Source organism: Taudactylus pleione, unplaced genomic scaffold, assembly GCF_031769625.1.
Source record: "Taudactylus pleione unplaced genomic scaffold, aTauple2 ptg000086l, whole genome shotgun sequence".
Lineage (NCBI taxonomy): Eukaryota > Metazoa > Chordata > Amphibia > Anura > Myobatrachidae > Taudactylus > Taudactylus pleione.
In genome coordinates this window covers 5,398,030-5,416,320 of record NW_028284488.1, presented here as the reverse complement: position 1 = coordinate 5,416,320, position 18,291 = coordinate 5,398,030, and the positions used below count along the sequence as shown (strand labels likewise).

General features: G+C 41.4%; 1 pseudogene; it reads left to right on the top strand.

Moving 5' to 3' along the window:
• The window catches only part of LOC148529130 (transmembrane protein 209-like), a 438,870-nt pseudogene that overhangs the window by 227,735 nt on the left and 192,844 nt on the right, over positions 1-18,291 (top strand).

The window sequence follows — 18,291 nt, the reverse complement described above, 5'->3', positions numbered from 1 at the left end:
CACACGTAGTTCTGTACTGGGATCACACTGGGTATTTGTAGACACCCTCACTGCTCTTTTTTATTATTTTACTGAAATGTACTAACCAATCTGTCATTTGTTGTTTTATGTTAGGCCTGACTGATGTATGAGAGATATTTTATCTGTGTGAATTTGTATGTTTGAACATTGTCGGTGGTTCATCCTCAGAGTGTGCAGAACCTTGGCATGATTGCGCGGTGTACACTGGATCATGCTGGGGCAATTCTCAGGTCTGCATGCTTTGGGAGAAAGGACGTGCTGTAATGTCAGGTGATTGAAGTCCTGTTGTATAAAGGTAGGTGCCTCAATGCTTATCTTTTTTGCAGTTCCTATCTATGACCCATATGAGGCATACCAGGTCAAGGAAGTGTCTTGTTTGTCTTGTACGTCTATGAAAATGTATTTAACCCATTTAGAAATGTGTAGTTAGAGTACCATTAGTATATCCTATAGATTTATCATTGAGTGGGTTAGGTTATGATAGAGACGAATCCAAAGAAAGTCCATTAGATCTGCAGTCAACACCCACTGGGTTTTGACAAGAGGGACCAGAAATTTTTAGAACAGTCTATTGCTATATCTAGTTATCAAAAGAACAAAGAGATAGACCCTAATAAAAATTAACAGTAACCAGATAAATTAGAGGGAATAATATTCAGTTAACTGCACCAATTAGCCAATAGACCCTTCACAATAAGGAAGTCCATAAATTAGACATATAGTCAGGATACTTAGGGACCAGTAGGTTCCACAGATATAGGTCACAAGGGATTTTGACTATAAACTTATTAGAACGAGGGACAGTTTTAACAAATGGGAAATACTGACAGTAAGTCAGTGCCTCAGGGCGCTGCCCTGCAGGTGATAAAGAAACTATATGGTTATACAAAGGGCAACAGTTTTGTGAAGGTGTTTAAAAAGGCAGGATTAGGTGAGTATTGGTTTGTTTCTAAAAACCTCTCTGATTAAAGAAGGGAGCATAGATCGCAGATAAGGAAACGGTATAGAAGATGAGGTAGATAACTGGATTGAAAGATGTAGTAAATTAGGAACAGACAGTTCAGATGACACACTTGAAATGCAGATGGAACATTTGTCACTAATTGACACACTAGGGGTCAACAGAACCACTCCAATTAGACCCATACCACCTAGAAGGGCAATATATCAAAAAAATATCCAAATTGGTTGTGTCTTGCTTGTGGATTTTGTAATGTCCCAGGGGATACAATATGTAAAAATTGTCAGGCCCTATGGTCTGAACAATGTCCAACCTGTGGGTTAGGATTGATTGATAATTTAAGACCAAAAAACCCATTGACTCCAGAACAAATATTGCATCACATCAGAAATCCAGCTAAGTATACTTGGAGATGTGACTGTGGAGTCTGCCATTATTGGCAAGATAAACAATGTACTACTTGTAAGGTTCTAAGAAGTAATAGAAGAGACCCTTTCTCTGAAGAACCTAAAAGGGCTACTGCCCCACCACCTTATGACACTAGACCATTATTTCCAGTCTCAGTCTCACAGTCAAGAGACAATGATGGTAATGTAGTACGTACCACCTCCTCCTATAAGCCTTGGACTCCTGTGGAAGCAATGGGGTTCATAAAAGATTTACCAGACCCCAGAAACAATCCTATGGGTTTTCTCAGGTATATGGAATGGATTAGAAGTGTTCATAATGCCACATGGTTAGATATGCATGATCTCACTGAAACAGCATCAGGAGTACATGTAGCTAATGAAGTAGCTCAGGCTAGAGCAGGAAATGGCGATAATGATTTTAATCCACCAAACATAGCAGGCCAGACAACAGCAGAAAGCGGGACTGAATGTGTAGCTAGTTGTGTAGCTAGTTGCAGAGTTTGGGCCCAGAGAGAGGCTGCTAATATGCCCGCTATAGAAGATAACCAAACTAAGGGTCAATCTGTGGTGGAATATTATGAGCAACTCCTTAAGAGGCATATAAACCAGGGGTTTAACACACAAGACCCTGTTCATGTAAGGATTCTGAAATTAACTTTGTTTGCTGGAATGAATCCTGAATTAATGCGACAGTTAAAGGTCTGTAGGCCAGATATTCCTCCATGCCTCTAAATGACCTAGTCAAATACTTAGGTCTATAGAAGATAATGCTAAGGAAAGGCAAGAAAAGTACAATAGGAAAAAAGATGCCATGACCAAGCCCATGTTCTTACCCTAATTTAAATCAGAAGGGTAACAAGGAACAGGGCTATAGACCACCAAGCCATCAGGCAGACCTAGTGGTCAGCAATCTAAAAGATCAGAATACATGAAAAAATTTGTTTCAATTGCATGGAGCAGGGACACATTAAGAGGAATTGTCCCAAGTTAAAGAAACTCCTGACCCAAGACCTTTTGGTGAATCTTAGCCAGCAATAGGAAACAGGCCCCCAGAGTCTAATTTGTCCCTTAACATGTAATTCCCCAACAGGACCACAAATTATGATACCTGTTAAATTGGGAAATAAAAAGATAAACTGTCTCATAGACTCTGGGGCTGCTACAAGTCTCTTAAAAGAAAATATAGTTGAACCCAAGTATAAGGGACCAGGCTCCACTAATTTAGTGGGAGTGGGGGGCCAAGTTATCAGCCTCCCTAAAACCAAACCTGTACAGATTGAATTAGACTCAGGAGTACTGCTAACAACCCAGTCTCTAATTTCAAAAGATTCACCAGTGAATTTATTTGGAGCTGACCTACTGGCAGCTCTGGAAGCTAGCATAGTGTACAGAAATGGGGAAGCTATGTTAAGTACACCAGCATGATTGTTGCAAACTATGGCCTATGACACTGCACAATCCCTAATGACATGTTTACCCTCTGAACAAAAGGAGGAACCCTTATTGTCTGTAATTGAGGCAAGGGTACCATCAGGGGTATGGGCAAAGGGAAAAATGGATGTAGGACTCCTACCAGTAGATCCAGTAGCAATCAAAATGAAACCTACAGCAACGCCTGTGAAAATGAAAGAGTACCCCCTTAACGAAGGCCAGACACAGGCAATAGAAACACAGATACAACAATATGTACAAGCAGGAGTGTTAAAACCCTGCAGATCGCCATGGAACACTCCATTGTATCCAATTAAGAAACAATCTAAGGATAATGAACCTGTATCTTACAGACTAATTCATGATCTTAGGGAGGTTAACAAGCGTATGGTAATTGATAGTCCTATTGTGCCAAATCCACATACGCTGCTAAACCAGATCCCTCCCTCTGCTACACACTTCACAGTCATAGACTTGGTGAACACTTTTTTCTCAGTCCCTCTGATGGAAGAAAATCAATTAATGTTAGCCTTCACTCACAAAAGTCAACAATACACGTGGACAAGATTACCACAAGGAGGAGCCACTTCACCTAGTGCCTTCTCAGAAGCTATGACACTGGTATTAAAAGGATGGGTACCAATAGATCCAAAAACAGTGCTCATCCAGTATGTAGACGATTTGTTGCTATGTACCAATAGTGAAACAATGTGCATAGAAGAGACAATGTCATTATTGAAATTCCTACATGAAGCACAATGTAAGGTGTCAAAAGACAAAATACAAGTTGCACAGCCTAAGGTACAATTCCTAGGCCATTGTATAACCCACCAGGCTAAGCACATCCTGGAAGAGAGAAAACAGATTATACTAGATGTAAAACCACCCCAGGCACTGAAACAGTTAAGAGCCTTTTTAGGGCTTATCACATAGCACTAAAAGGTGATAGGCAGTAAGGCCCTCTTAAATTGACAGATGAGCAGAATCAGGAGTTAAAGAAAGACATTATATCTGCTCCAGCCCTGGCTTTACCCAATTACAGTAAACCTTTTACACTATACTGTCATGAGGTCCAGGGCCACGCACAAGGGGTGTTGACACAAGAACATGGGGTTAGGCAGAAGCCTTTGGCCTACTATTCCCTACAGCTAGATCCAGTCATCAGAGCTGCCCCAACCTGTATCAGGTGCGTAGCTGCGGCAGCCATTTTACTAGACAAAACCAGATATTGTGTTAGGTCATTCATTAATATTGCAAGTGCCACATGCCGTTACAGAAATACTCAATCAGGCACAGACTAAACATTTATCTGCAGCTAGACTCACAAAATATGAAGTAGCTTTACTTACCCTGTGTAATGTAAACATACACAGGTGCATGGTATTGAATCCAGCGTCATTACTTCCGAAAGATTGAAAAGGAGGAAGTTTAGAAACAGGAGACAATGACACTCTAGCAGCACCAGATATGCTAATTAATAGTAGTGCTGCCAGTGACAGTAATGATAGCAGAAAGGAAACTGAAAATCACAATCTTTTTTCTTCAGACACATGCTGCGAGCATGATTGTATTCAGCTTATGGAACAGGAAATCGCACAGATCTCTCCTGTATTAGACATGCCAATTCCTAATGCACAATTAGAATTGTTTGTAGATGGTTCAAGGTATTATGTAGATGGCCACCCACATACGGGATATGCAGTTACTACTGCACATGAGCCAATCATTCAAGAACCTTTACCACCTACCATGTCAGCCCAAGAGGCTGAATTAGAGGAATTAAAGGCTGCATGCCTTTATGCTGAGGGACAGACTGTAAACATCTACACTGATTTCAGTTATGCCTATGGGATCGCTCAAGATTACGGTCCAATCTGGAAGAGTAGGAACTTTTTAGGGTCTACAGGTAAACCAATAAAACATGCAAACTTGATTAGACAGTTATTTGAGGCCTTTCAGGTTCCCAGGCAACTTTCAGTAATAAAGGTCAAAGCTCACACTAGGGAACAGACGCCAGAAGCAAAGGAAAATGCATGTGCGGATACTGCTGCCAATGAGCCCTTAAGCCCCTACAACAGTCACCACAATCAGCTGCTCTTATAGCATCAGCTGTAGAATCCCCTAAAGTGAATTAGGACCTTCTCTTACAGTTCCAAAAACAGGCCTCTACAGATGAGTTGAAAGCCTGGCAGAAACAAGGAGCTGTGTGTATACAAGGAGAATGGTCATGTAAAGGACTCACTTGCCTGCCCAGGAGCCTCTACATAGTGATGGCACAAATCCCTCTTGTGTCCGGGTGCGTGGTATGTGCACTTCACAACCCTGGCAAAGCTGTCAAGTTACCACTCAAAAGCACCCCACAGACATTTATTCCTTTTCAGAGAATCCAAATAGATTTTATCCAACTGCCTCCCTGCTCGGAGTATGTCTATGTCCTCGTGGCAACCGATCTTTACAGTCACTGGCCTGAGGCCTGAGCCTGTAGGGCAGTAAATGCTAAAACAGTAGCAAAAAAGCTAATCCAAGAAGTCATTTGCAGATATGGGGTACCAGAGACAATAGAAAATGACAGAGGTACTCATTTCTCAGGTGAAATTGCACAACACATAATGAGTGACCTAGGGATAGTCTCTGACCTTCACGTGCCGTACCACCCGCAAAGTTCCGGGCGCGTGGAGAGACTAAATGGCACCCTGAAACTGAAGATACAAAAATTAATGGCAGAAACAAGTAAAACTTGGGTAGAATGCCTTCCAATGGCTCTACATTCTGTAAGAAATACCCCATTGAAAAAGACTAAGCTGACACCATATGAGATACCATTTGGTAGTCCATACAAACTTGGTTGTTACTTTCCTCAGCAGTTGCAACATCTACATGGTGATCTGACTGGTTATATGATACAGTTGCAGAAACAACTAACTCAAATCCACCATCAAGTGTATTCATCTATTCCAGATCCCAACGCAGACTGTAGTTCTCATAAGCTGGAGACTGGGTAGTCATCAAAAGACATCTGAGGAAGGTCCTTGAGCCCAGATACGAGGGTCCTTACCAGGTTCTCCTGACAACTCCTACAGCGGTGAAGGTGGCAGAGAAAATTACGTGGATACACGCTTCCCATTGCAAAATCTTTACACAAGGGGAGTTGGAGCAAAATGAATAAATATATGCTTTTAGGCCCCAAGCCTAATAGAGGCTTGTGGGGATGTATTCTATGTTCTGCTAAGGTTATTATACTTATTTTAGCAATGAATTTTGAGGAATTGATAAACAGGGGTAATGATGCTTTTAATAGTACAAATGGAGCTAATCAATCCTTGGTAAGAGTTAAAAGAGAATTGCATGAACAGCTTAATGAAATATGGGATAACAAGTTCTTGCAAATGCACTATTGATTAATGCAAGGTATTGACCTCACTGATTGTTGGATTTGTACACATTCCCCGATTTCAGCTAAAACCATGCCATATGTGCCAACCCCAGTAAGTTGGGATGAAGTCCTAATGATCCAGAGTATGATATTGATAGTAATGGATGGTTTTCATGGTTGAATCAAGCAAATTGGTTCAAGGGGATAGGAGGTTGGCTTTCAGGTATCCTCATGTTAATAGCTAAAGGATTTGCATTAGTAGTAATCATTTATTTTGTTGTTAGATTTGTTGTATGGTTACTAAGGAAAATACTTACACTTGATTACTGTTCTAGGTTTAAAGCATCTAAAGAAATATCAAAGACAATTATGATCCTGCTACATGAATACGTCCAGAACTTCTGTGTAATCTGCAAGACAAGAGAACCATTGCTTTGCAGAGACTTGTGCGAACAATGTATGGCAAAAATAGAAGACTTCTACAAGGATATGGATGAAATGGAAGATTCAGGACTATAGGGACTAATCACCTATATGGTCTTGAATGGGCACTGCCCCATGCAGCTACCTCATTAGGGGTAACTTGTTGTGTGAAGTAGGGACCAAATACGTAGGGGATGGGTCATGGCTAGGTAAATTAGAAAAAACAATAGTATGTAAGATTTGAATTGAAAAGGAGGAAAATGTGAAATATAGAATTCATTTGTATCCTAAAAGTCTTTTCAAGTATGCCACGTATTCATTGTAAGTAAATGCATAGGGCAGGAAAGCGTTAATTCCGTGTGCAGACTCAATCATATATTCACAGAAAAGCATATGTACATATTTGGTAAGGTATGCGATTCCAAATCTTTACCCAGCCCTGTGTTTTTTACTAAATGTAATCGAAAGCAGATGTGTACTCCAGAAGCTATAAATGTATATACTTTGCCACCATTAAACCAGAGATTGATTTCATACTACACAAGACAATCGTGTTCTTGAATCTCTCTCTCCTGTGTATACATAGCATGTGCAGCAGAAAACAAAACCAACGAGGGTCTCTGAGCTCACTGTATTTATAGCCATATCTTAATTACAGAACTGAGATGTTTGTGGTTGTGCTGAGGGGCACACCTGTTCAGATACTTTGTGTGACATTTATTGGGCTTGTTATCAGCGACAGAATTGGACAAATCAGCATAAAAACATCACTTTACAGTTGCATCTACTAGCACATTTGGGCCATCTAAATTAAAAAATGTTTCTAAATATTTGCTGATTTTATTTTGCACTCTTCAATGGGAGAGCTTGGAGGGGAGATCCAGGTGGGAAACTTTTGAGGGGCGTGGCTCTGTAAATTGATTAATTGCAGCCCCACACCCCACGGCATAATATTGTGAATTGTGGCATCACACAATGAAGAAAAGGGTCACAAGTTATCCTGCCCCCAGACAACCTACCCTTATGGGAAAATATGGGATATCTGGGAGGCTAGTCCAGATTACGGTACCTCCCCAGTAAAGTGGGCTGTCGTTGTGGGCTAGGTCTTGCCATAAGAGCAATTTTTTGGTGCTCTGTGCCCACCAGACAATGAACTTGACACTGCAAAAAAATCATGGAGTCCAGAGTGGGTGAAGATCGCCCACAAAATGGCTTCCATGGGCATAATTGCAGTAAGTAACTTTGCTATCGGGTCTGGATCTCCTCTTGGGCCTGCTTCTCCTGCACCCACCTAGCTCACTCTGCCAGCCGACTGCTGTTAGGAGAGATTGCAGAGCTGAATTTAAAGGGGGGAGGGGCTGGGAGGTATGTCATTTGCATCACGAATCAAACTGTCACATGGATCATTGCAAACAGTGCAATGCACTTCCACTTGCTCATGGATGAAGGGACAGCACTCCTAAAGGGTGAGTGTAGACTAAATAACTCACTTATAGGGGCAGATGTATGAAGCTCTGGGAAGTGATAAATTGGAGAGTGATAAACGACCAACCAATCAGCTCCCAACTGTCATTTTTCAAACACAGCCTGTAACATAACAGTTAGGAACTGAGTGGCTGGTTGGTTATCAATCTGCACTCTATCACTTCCCAGATCTTCATGCGTCTGCCCCACATGTTCCTTTCTCATTTCTAAAGACACTAATGCATTTAAAAATAGCCTTTATCCTATTTACCATGTCAAACATTTCTTAAATCCCCATTATGATATGAAGGGCTTTAATTATGAACAGTTTTATGGTAGGTTCCAGGTGAAGGGACCTGCAATCAGGGTAAAGCCTGTCATGCCTAACACTGACTGCTGGTGCTGAGATAAATTTTCACCTGCAACCCACCAGGAAGCAGCTTTTACCTAGTATTTATCAAGTACATTCATTCTGATTGGCTGCTATAGGCAACTTCTCCACTTTTCCACTCTTTTGAAAATTGTATAAATTTTAGCCTGAAAATGGCTGATAACAGTTGATGATAGCTTGCCCTCAGCTGCATCAAGTTCTATCAAGAGACAGGGATTTGTACATATATGCAGTACTTACATATGTAAACTTTAGTTCTTGTATACAGTATAAGGCAATGTATATTTTACATTAAAGATTATATAGTTGTCTGTGTACTTTACATTTTTTTTTTTAAATCATTTATTAGAATTATTAGAGGTAAACAACAGGACAATTTGGTGTCATAATAGATACATTATCCAATAACAATATATAGAGTCATATATAAAAAATGCACCAGTGACATCATAATAGAAAAAATTCTTCAGCTAATTTGAAATTGAGAAAAATGTTATCTTAAGTATTCATAAAAACATTGGTAAGATGTGGTAAAAACCATAAGTTCAGTCAGAGAATATTTGGGATGAAGGGAAAGTATAGAAATTAATAAGGAGGAAGGGGGAGTGTGTAAGCGAGTCGGGACAACACGATGTAAAATGATAAATGAAAACATCGGGAGCAGAAATAGGGGATGTGGTTCATGAAAGACCTGGAAGAGGAATGGCTTGGGAAGAGTACCAGCGAGACCATATTGAATGAAATTTATGCACTGAGTTATTCAATAGGCTGGTAGTATACTCCATTTTAGATACAAACCAAATTCTATTTAAAAGTTCTGATTCAGTTGGAGTGCTTTTTTTTCCAGTTGCGTGCCAATTGGTATTTGGCTGCACAGGAGATCTGGAGAATTAGTTTGTTAGCGACTTTGGAAACCTGATCAACCAGGACACAGAGTAAAATGTTAGCGGGGGAAAGAGAGAAAGGTAGGTTAACAGCAGATGATATGAGTGAGCGAAACATATTCCAGAATGGGACTATCCTTGGACATGACCACCAAATATGAAAAAATGTGCTGACATGACCACATTGCCTCCAACACAGGTTAGAGGTGTTGGGATACATATGATGGAGGCGTACTGGGACTAAAGAACATCTAGTGAGAACTTTATATGAGTTTTCTTTGATTGCCACACTAATGGAACATTTAGAAATGGTGAGATGTATTGCCTCCCAAGTGTCATTGCCCAATGGGTGTCCTAAATCTGCTTTCCATGCGAGTTCGTGTGTCGAGGGTAAAGGGGATTCTGGTGCCAATATAGAATGGTAAAGAAAAGATATAGGGCCTCATTCAGAGGCGGTCGGAGGATGCAAGCAGTCGCTCAGAAACTGGGCGGCCGCTTGTATCCTGACCGCCCGCCTCTGTTTTGGTCGTTAGGCTGTGGGTTTACACCCACAGCTCTAACGACCGCTCCGGTGATGGTCGTGATGGTCAGAGAACATCGCGACCATCGGGGCTTACGACGAGACCCTAGGGTAGGGTCTCACTTGTCGTAAGCCCCGGAGAGCTGGCTCTGTCAGAGCCGGAAGCTCTCCACTGACATCACTAGTGATGTCAGTGGGGCCTCCCCCAAATGGTAGGTGTTCCCATGGGAACGCCTCCATTTGGGCTGCCACCCCCCCGGCCCACCTTCCAAACGGGGCGAGCTGTCAATCAACATCGACAGCTCGCCCCCTTCGTAAAGAGACCCGCTACGACCGGCGCTGTCGGTCGTAGCGGGTCTCACAAATGTGCACGAGGGAGCCGGCTCCCTCGTGCACATGCGCACTGGCCAAACATCAAGGCGGCCATGCGGTCGTAGACCATACGGCCACCTCTGAATAAGGTCCATAGTACCCTTGTCAGTAGATCGGTGAATGCAGTATCTTTCTATAGGAGAAGGATTTCGAGGTGAGGTATTGGAAAATAAAGAGGTGATAAAGTGGCGAATTTGTAGGTATTGGTAGTGTAACGAGTTGGGGATGCCGTGCTTTTCCTGAATATCATTAAACGATTGAGGGCGAATTGTCCTATAATGTGACGTAGGCGGGTAATACCCACCCTGGACCAGGCAGATGCCATGGTAGATGAGAGGCCTGGTGGGAAGGAAGGGTTGTTCCATATGGGGGTCTGAGGAGATGGGTAGGTGGAGAGAGAGAGTTTTTATTAAGATTATCCCATATGAAGAGTGTCAGAGCTACCGTTGGTATGGAGAGGGCGGTACGCGGTCTGTATTTGCAAGGTAACCAAGGCAAATGTGAGAGTGAATCAAAACCAACTAAATCATTCTCGAGGTCAACCCATCGTTTAGTAAAACTAGGAGCATGCCAGGCTACCATCTGATTCAACTGAAAAGCTTTATAGTAGTGTAGTAGAAGAGGCAAACCTAGACATCCATCTGATGATCGTCTGGCTAAGATATCTCGGCATATACGGGGTCTTTTATAGTTCCATATAAATTTACAATATGAAGATTGGAGTTCGTTGAGGATTTGGGTTGGTATCGCCACAGGTAGAGTCTGAAACAAATAAAGCAATTTTGGTAGAACATTCATCTTTATTGCATTAATATGCCCAATCCATGAGATAAAATAAGTTTTCCATTGTAGAATATCCTGTTCAATTGTTTTAAACAAAGGAGGGTAGTTCGCTTTATATAGGCAATCATATGTTTTAGTAATATTAACCCCAAGATATCGCAAAGAGTCTGTTCTCCAATGGAAATTAAAATTCAATTGCAGTAGTCATTTCAGATCACCCGGGAGATGAATAGGGAGAGCTTCAGATTTAGTTTGATTGACTTTGTAGCCCGACAGATCTCCATATAGGGACACTTCGCGAAATAAGTTTGGTAGAGAGGTGAGTGGCTTAGTCAAAGTAAGAAGAATATCATCAGCAAATAAAGAGAGAGTGTATTGAGAGTTTCCAATAGTTACACCAGATATGTCAGGGTTAGCCCATATTCTCCTAGCCAGCGGTTCTATAATCAATGCAAAAATAAGGTGCAATAACGGGGCAGCCTTGTCGGGTGCCATTGGTTATAGAAAAAGGATCCAAAAGTATCCCCCCAGCAAGAACAGATGCAGTTGGGTTAAAGTAAAGGGATTTAATAGCTTGTAGAAATTTACCCCCGAGGCCAAAAGTAGTAAGCGTGTGCATCATAAATGACCAGGTAACACTATCAAAGGCTTTCTCCGCATCTAGAGCAAGCAAAAGAGAAGGAAGTTCATTATTTATCTAGTGAATAATGTCCACTGTTCATCTAGTATTATCAAGTGCCTGCCTGGACGGAACAAAGCCCACCTGGTCCGGATGGATAAGGTTGGGTAGAAGGGGATTAAACCTGTTTGCGAGGATCTTAGCGAAGATTTTTAAATCTGCATTAAGTAATGAAATGGGTCGGTAATTGGAGGTGAGGAGCGGATCCTTACCTGGTTTGGGAATGACCGTGATGGTAGCTCTGGTTGTAGAGGGATGTAACATATGGGATTAAAGAGGCTTGGAACGTTTTGTAGTAGGATATTGGGAACATCCGGGCCAGGTGCTTTAGATGGTTTTTGTGTTTTCAGGGCATTACAAGTTTCCTCTTCTGTAATGGGAAGTCCAAGTGTTCCCGACATTTGTGGATCAATACAGGGGAGATCACATGAGGATAAGTAATCTACAGTTTGAGGGTCGATATTGGGATCTGGACACTGATCCTGAGAGGTTATATAGGTGGCTATAATAAGTTTTAAAAATAGTGTTTATGGCAACTGGGTCATATTGAGATTCTCCGTTGTCATCCCTAAGGGCTTGAATGGCAGATTCAGCTTTCCGGGTTTTTAATCTATTGGCTGGTAGAGCGTCCGCCTTATTACTTTTTTCATGGAAACGCTGATTAAGCCAGCGGAGGGATTTCTCCGTTTTTTCCGCCAGAAGGGCGTTAAGATAATTTTTAGCTGATGTAAGTTTTTTATAAAGGTGAGAAGAAAGATTGTTTTTGTGGGAGGTTTCTAACCTTTGAACTTCTTCAGTCAAATGAGCAAATTGACGTTTATTAGTCTTATTTCTATAGGAGGCATAGCTAATTATACGTCCGTGTATAACCGGGGCTTCCAAACTAAAGGTGAACAGGGGGAACTTGCTTTATTAGTAGAAAAATAATCAGCCAGTGCAGATCCAATATTTTCTTGAAATTGAGGTATTTTCAGAAGTGTTTCATTTAAGCGCCAAGGATGTTTAGACATAGGTGTTTCTAGGAGATTGAAAGCAATTGTAAGAATAGAATGGTCCGACCATGTATTGGGAAGGATAGAGGAATCAATTAAGTGTTCTGAAAGTTGGGTGCAACAAAGAAACAAATCAATTCTAGAATAGGTTTGATGAGGGGGAGAAAAAAAAAGTATAGTCACGAGAGGAGGGGTTAAATGCACGCCAAGTGTCGAAAAGTCCCGATTCTCATAGATGTTTATTAAGAGATTTACTAAGTTGATGTGCTTGGGGACGGTTTGGTGAGTGTGATTTATCTAGGTTTGGATTGAAAACAGCATCAAAGTCCCCATCTACAATGAGACAACCCTTCCTTTGTTTATTTAGAGTTGAAAAAAATTAGTTGAAGAAGGAAATTTGGTTTGTGTTAGGAGCATATATATTAGCTATAGTCAATGCTAAATGTCCCAATTTACCATTTATAATAATGAACCTGCCATCTGTGTCAATAAAGACAGAGTCTTGAACAAAGGGTAGTTTATTGTTGATTAGTATAGCTACTCCGTTATGTTTAGTCGGGCTGGAGGAGTAAAACACATTTGAGAAATGTTTAGATTGAAGAGACGGGTGAGAGGAGGTACGAAAGTGGGTTTCCTGTAGGAATACAATGCCGGCTTTAAGGCCACGAATGGAGCGAAATAGTAATGATCGCTTCTGAGGCGTATTGAGACCTTTGACGTTCATGGAAGCGAAGGTCAAAGGCATTTTAACGGAGTTTAAAAAACAAGACTAGGTTTGGGGGGAGAATAAATAAACATTGGGTCCCGACTCGCCGAAAGGGTAGGGGGAGAAGAAAAGAAAAAAAAAAAGGGACAACGGAGAAGACTGGTTATGAAATCCCCGAGTCCAGCAGAGGATGACACACACAGAAATTAGGACTTAAGAGTCCAGAGAGGTTTAAGAAACTATCTCTATAACCTCTAGAAATTATAACAATAAAGAAGAACACAGACAAAAGAAAATATTAGTGTACAAAATATTTGATGGCTAAATGTAGATGAGTCCTAACAAAATTGAATTTAGATAGAACCTTCTGGGTGTGTTCTAAATATAGTGAATATATGGTAAGGCCTATATTGTATTAGAAAAAAACATATAATTAATTTATAGAATCCAATAATAAGAACTGCAAGAGCCAGAAAATGAGATATTGGCTATAGATGGAAGCTAGAGTAATTTTGAAAAACCTATAGAACATCTAGAATACTTGGTAAACGACTGATGTATAACCTGTGGATAAACAACAACATACAGGTAGGAAAACAAAAACATCATGGTGTATAAATTTCGCAATAATAACAGTCTATATCGGCAAAAAAGGATATGGATCTTCTTGGGTATTGATATGAGTGGGAGTCAAAGATCCAAGATGGTAATAGGTATGACTGAGTAGGATTCATGGAAAATAACAAAACCTATTAGACGAGTGTGTTCATTTTTGATGAAGAAAAAGTTCAAGTGCTATCATTATTTGAATGAGGGGGGAGGGGTCCGGATTCTTCAAGGTGAGTCAGTACGTCTTTGCCCTCTCTAGGATCTCGAATGATAATACTTTTGCCATGTAGATCGATAATAAGTTTGAAGGGTAACCCCCAGCGGTATCGAATTCCACGATCACATAGAGCCCTTGTTAATTCTCTGAGTTCTCTTTGTTTAATAATTGTGGTAGGTGCAAGGTCCTGATAGAACTGAAGTTTGGTATTCTCATATAGGATGTGAGGTTTGCCTCGGGTTGGGGCTAGGATGGATTCTTTATCTTTGAAACTGAGAAATCTTATAATGACATCTCTCGGGAGGTCGCCCTCTCGAGGTTTGGGTCTGAGTGCTCTATGTGCCCGTTCCAGAGGTATGTGGCGAGAGCCTAGATCTGGGAGAATAAAAGAGAACATCTTATGTAGGTAGGGCTCCAGAGATTCTGAGGTTATTGATTCTGGCACATTACGAATACGGAGGTTATTTCTCCTTTCACGGTTCTCAAGATCTTCATTTTTCGTGCGGAGATCAGAAAGTTCTTGAGCTATATGATCTAGGTCTTTGTGGGTCTCAGTCTGAGCTTTGTGAAGAATATCCTGGCGTGATTCCAGTTTAGATGTTCTAGAGGCCAAGGAGGAGATATCCAATTTAATAGATGAAACTGCCTTGTCAAGTTTGGTCTCCAAGGATTCTTTAAAATCAGTAATTAGTGACCTTAGGGCTAGAATATCATCCTTGGTAGAGAGGGCAGGGGAAGAGGATCCATCTTCATCTTGAAGCGGTAGTGAGGGAGAAATAGAATTTTGCGGTTGTGACATTTTGTCGTTTTTCGTGAAATGTTGAGCGATATCGCCACTTGGTTTCTTGGTTCTTGTATTGGATCTGTTCATGACGGTAAAGGCAATTCACCGTCGGAGAGAGGTCAGAGAGATGGTTAAGGTGGAAAGGCCAGTGAATAGACTCCCAGAGGGTATGAAATCTGGTGTTTAGGGAGCCATAAGCGGGGGTGCTAAGATATCAACTGCAGCTGTTAAAGAATGACGTAATTGTACATATAGAGAAATTTCAACAAATAGCCACAAGAGGGAGCCAGAACCTCAGTAATGAAAGCTAATAATTTGGATATAGCAGTATGTTGAGACACTTTTTCTCTCTCCCCTCCCCTGTCTCCTTACCTAGGTTTTAGTATGGTCTCACTAGTTGTTCTCGGTTTTTGTTTGTATTGTATGTCCAACAATATAGTAGAAGAACAGTTCTGCTAGTCTGCAGCCTATTGGGGCTGACTGTCTAGACCTCGCAGGGGACGTCCACAGGCTTAATTTTTAATATGCAATTAGGTGCTAGAGCGACTCTCTGGCTTCACTGAGGGCTTTCACTCACCCTATATATGAGCTCTTGTCTCCTTCACCTACCACTTCCACCCCGCAGTGTGTGGGTTAATATAGCTGGCATGTATCACATAACAGTAAAGTGTGCCTCAGCACAACTGATAGTGTGAATTGGGCATGAGGGGGGTCAGCAATGCAGCTTGTCAGGGCAGTAAGCTAGTAGAGTGTGCCTCTTGATGTTGTTACCAAGGGGTATAATGAGGTAGTTACCTCTCAAGTCCATCCAGTGTGCGTATAGGGTCTCTCACCTCGTGAATGGGCTGATCAGCGGTGCAGGTCCCTCTACCACAGAGCGCTAGGTCCAGCAGGATCAAGGAAGCCAGAGCAGGCAGACTCAAAGCTGCAGGGAGTCCAGTGTGTTGCACGCCGGGTTTCACGCCAGAGTCCCTAGCCAGCTAGTGAACCTTCGGAGGAGGTAGGAAGATGCGGTGCCGACCAATGGTACACGCGTCAGCGTCGATCCACGGGTCAACAAAATCTAGGCCAGTCCTTCTGGAGGCGATGTAGGCCTCAATGACTCCGGGGCTATAAATCACTCCCTGAGTTTAGGTAAGGCGTCGGCAGGTCAGCGGGTGACCATATAGGAGGAAAAGACCTCTAAAAATCGCGGGAGTCAGTAGGAACAGCGCTTTTTAGGGGAAAAACTGAGGAGCTGCAGGGAAGCACATCCACTCCGCTCAGTAGCCAGGCCACGCCCCCTGTGTACTTTAATTTTAATAGGGGGAATGGTGTCATAATATTATTTTGGGTGATACAGTCAAAGGCTCTGACCTAGTCTGCTGGCTTCCTTCATTTCAGGGTTATCCTCATTTGAAAGACCAGAGTCCCCTCTTTCTATGGTAATCACCATACAATGTTATCCTGCACTATAGAAAATGTTTTCTATATATGAATCGGATTGCACTATGTTCCATATCACCCCCATAATGGCACCTGCACATGTGAGGGGATCCACATACAAAACAGAGGCCTCTTAGTACTTACAGTATTGTCTGTTGATTACCAGACAATGGGCCTGATGCAGAGTTATACACTAATCCCGTCACAGCTGCATCTTTTTACAGAGATACTGAGTTAATATGGGACGGCTTTGCAAATCCAAGTGGCTCCGTAAACAGTCGCAGCACCCAAATCCATAAATGCAGCATCAGTCGCAGATGAGACGATTATAGGTCTTCTGAGTAAAGCTGCGTACACTGAGCAATGTGTACCTAGCCGAAACGTCGGCCCAACGGGCCAATATAACGAAACGTAAGTACACATCAGAATGAGGTAATGAACGACGGAATGATCACTCATTTCATCCTTCATTACACTGTATGGCGCCGCATGCAATATCGTAAGGTTTGATATGCAGCAAATAAAACCTGACGTCGCATGTGAGCGCAGGAGCGCGCATATCGTGCATACACACTGCATGATATGCATGATTTGTCATTCTGATTTGGCCAAATCAATCAAATCAGAACGACATTGCTCCAGTGTGTACCCAGCTTTACTCTATGGCTACTCAGAATGACCAATGAAACTAAGACGCCGCCACTAGAAAAAAGGCGTACAAAGATGCAGCCGCTTGATCTAAAACACCTATAAAACGGTTGTGACGCGTTTTTCGAACCACTCCTCCATTACCAGCCGCAAACAGTCCCTAAAGCTACATACACACGGTACGAGCTGTACCACTAACGACTTGAAATATATCTTTGCATTATATTTTTGAACGATATCTTTCAGAGATCTCTTTCAATGAGTCATCCTGCCACATCTCTGAACAGGCAAAGTTGACAATATCATCCAAGTTGGCCTACATCCATGGACGATGAAAGATATTGTTATCATTCATACGGGAACGCGCATTGTTGGTCAGTGATCGATCATTCACTGCATAAAAATGAACGATATGAACGATTTATCGTTGAACAATATCTTTATCGTTCAGGAAAATTGTCCCGTGTGTATGCAGTATAACTGTCAATCACTCTGCATCTAAATCCTCTCTGCAAGCGACCTCACAGATGCATCGGGACGCATGTGCCGTTCGATTTAGACTCACCACTATAATAAAAATATTGGCCTACTGCGTAAATATAGTCTAAATCAGGAAAGACATTATTACACTTGTAATAAGGAGCTTAGGGGTTATATTTACTAAAGGTAATCGATTTTAATAGATGTAAAATATATAAATCAATCAACTTCGATGCTGCATTTCTGGAACTAAAACACATATTTACAAACCAAATAAAAAAAATATCTGTTAGTAAATGTATAACTTAGACCCAGAAATACAACATGGATGTTGAACGATTTTCGTCTATTTTAAATCTATTAAAATCGACCTTTAGTAAATATACCCTTTACTGTGTATTCTAATGTCCCAAAATTATTTTCCCCTGAGTTTTCATGAGTGCTTTAGCGGATGGTTAGGCAAAAAACAAAAGTAATGGGGCCCATACATCAGCAATTGCAATATAATGATTCAGATATTTTGCTTTTTTTTTCTCCACAATTTAACAATTTGTAATTCACCAATATGCACCCATACATTACCGATAGTTTTCAGTTATTTGCAGATATTGTTTATGTAACGCTCAGACCTGCAAATAGTGAAAGTGCCCATTTTAATAGCAAAGTACTAGTAACAGTCTGCAAATCGGCTGATTGTTACCATACTCAAGCAATCTAC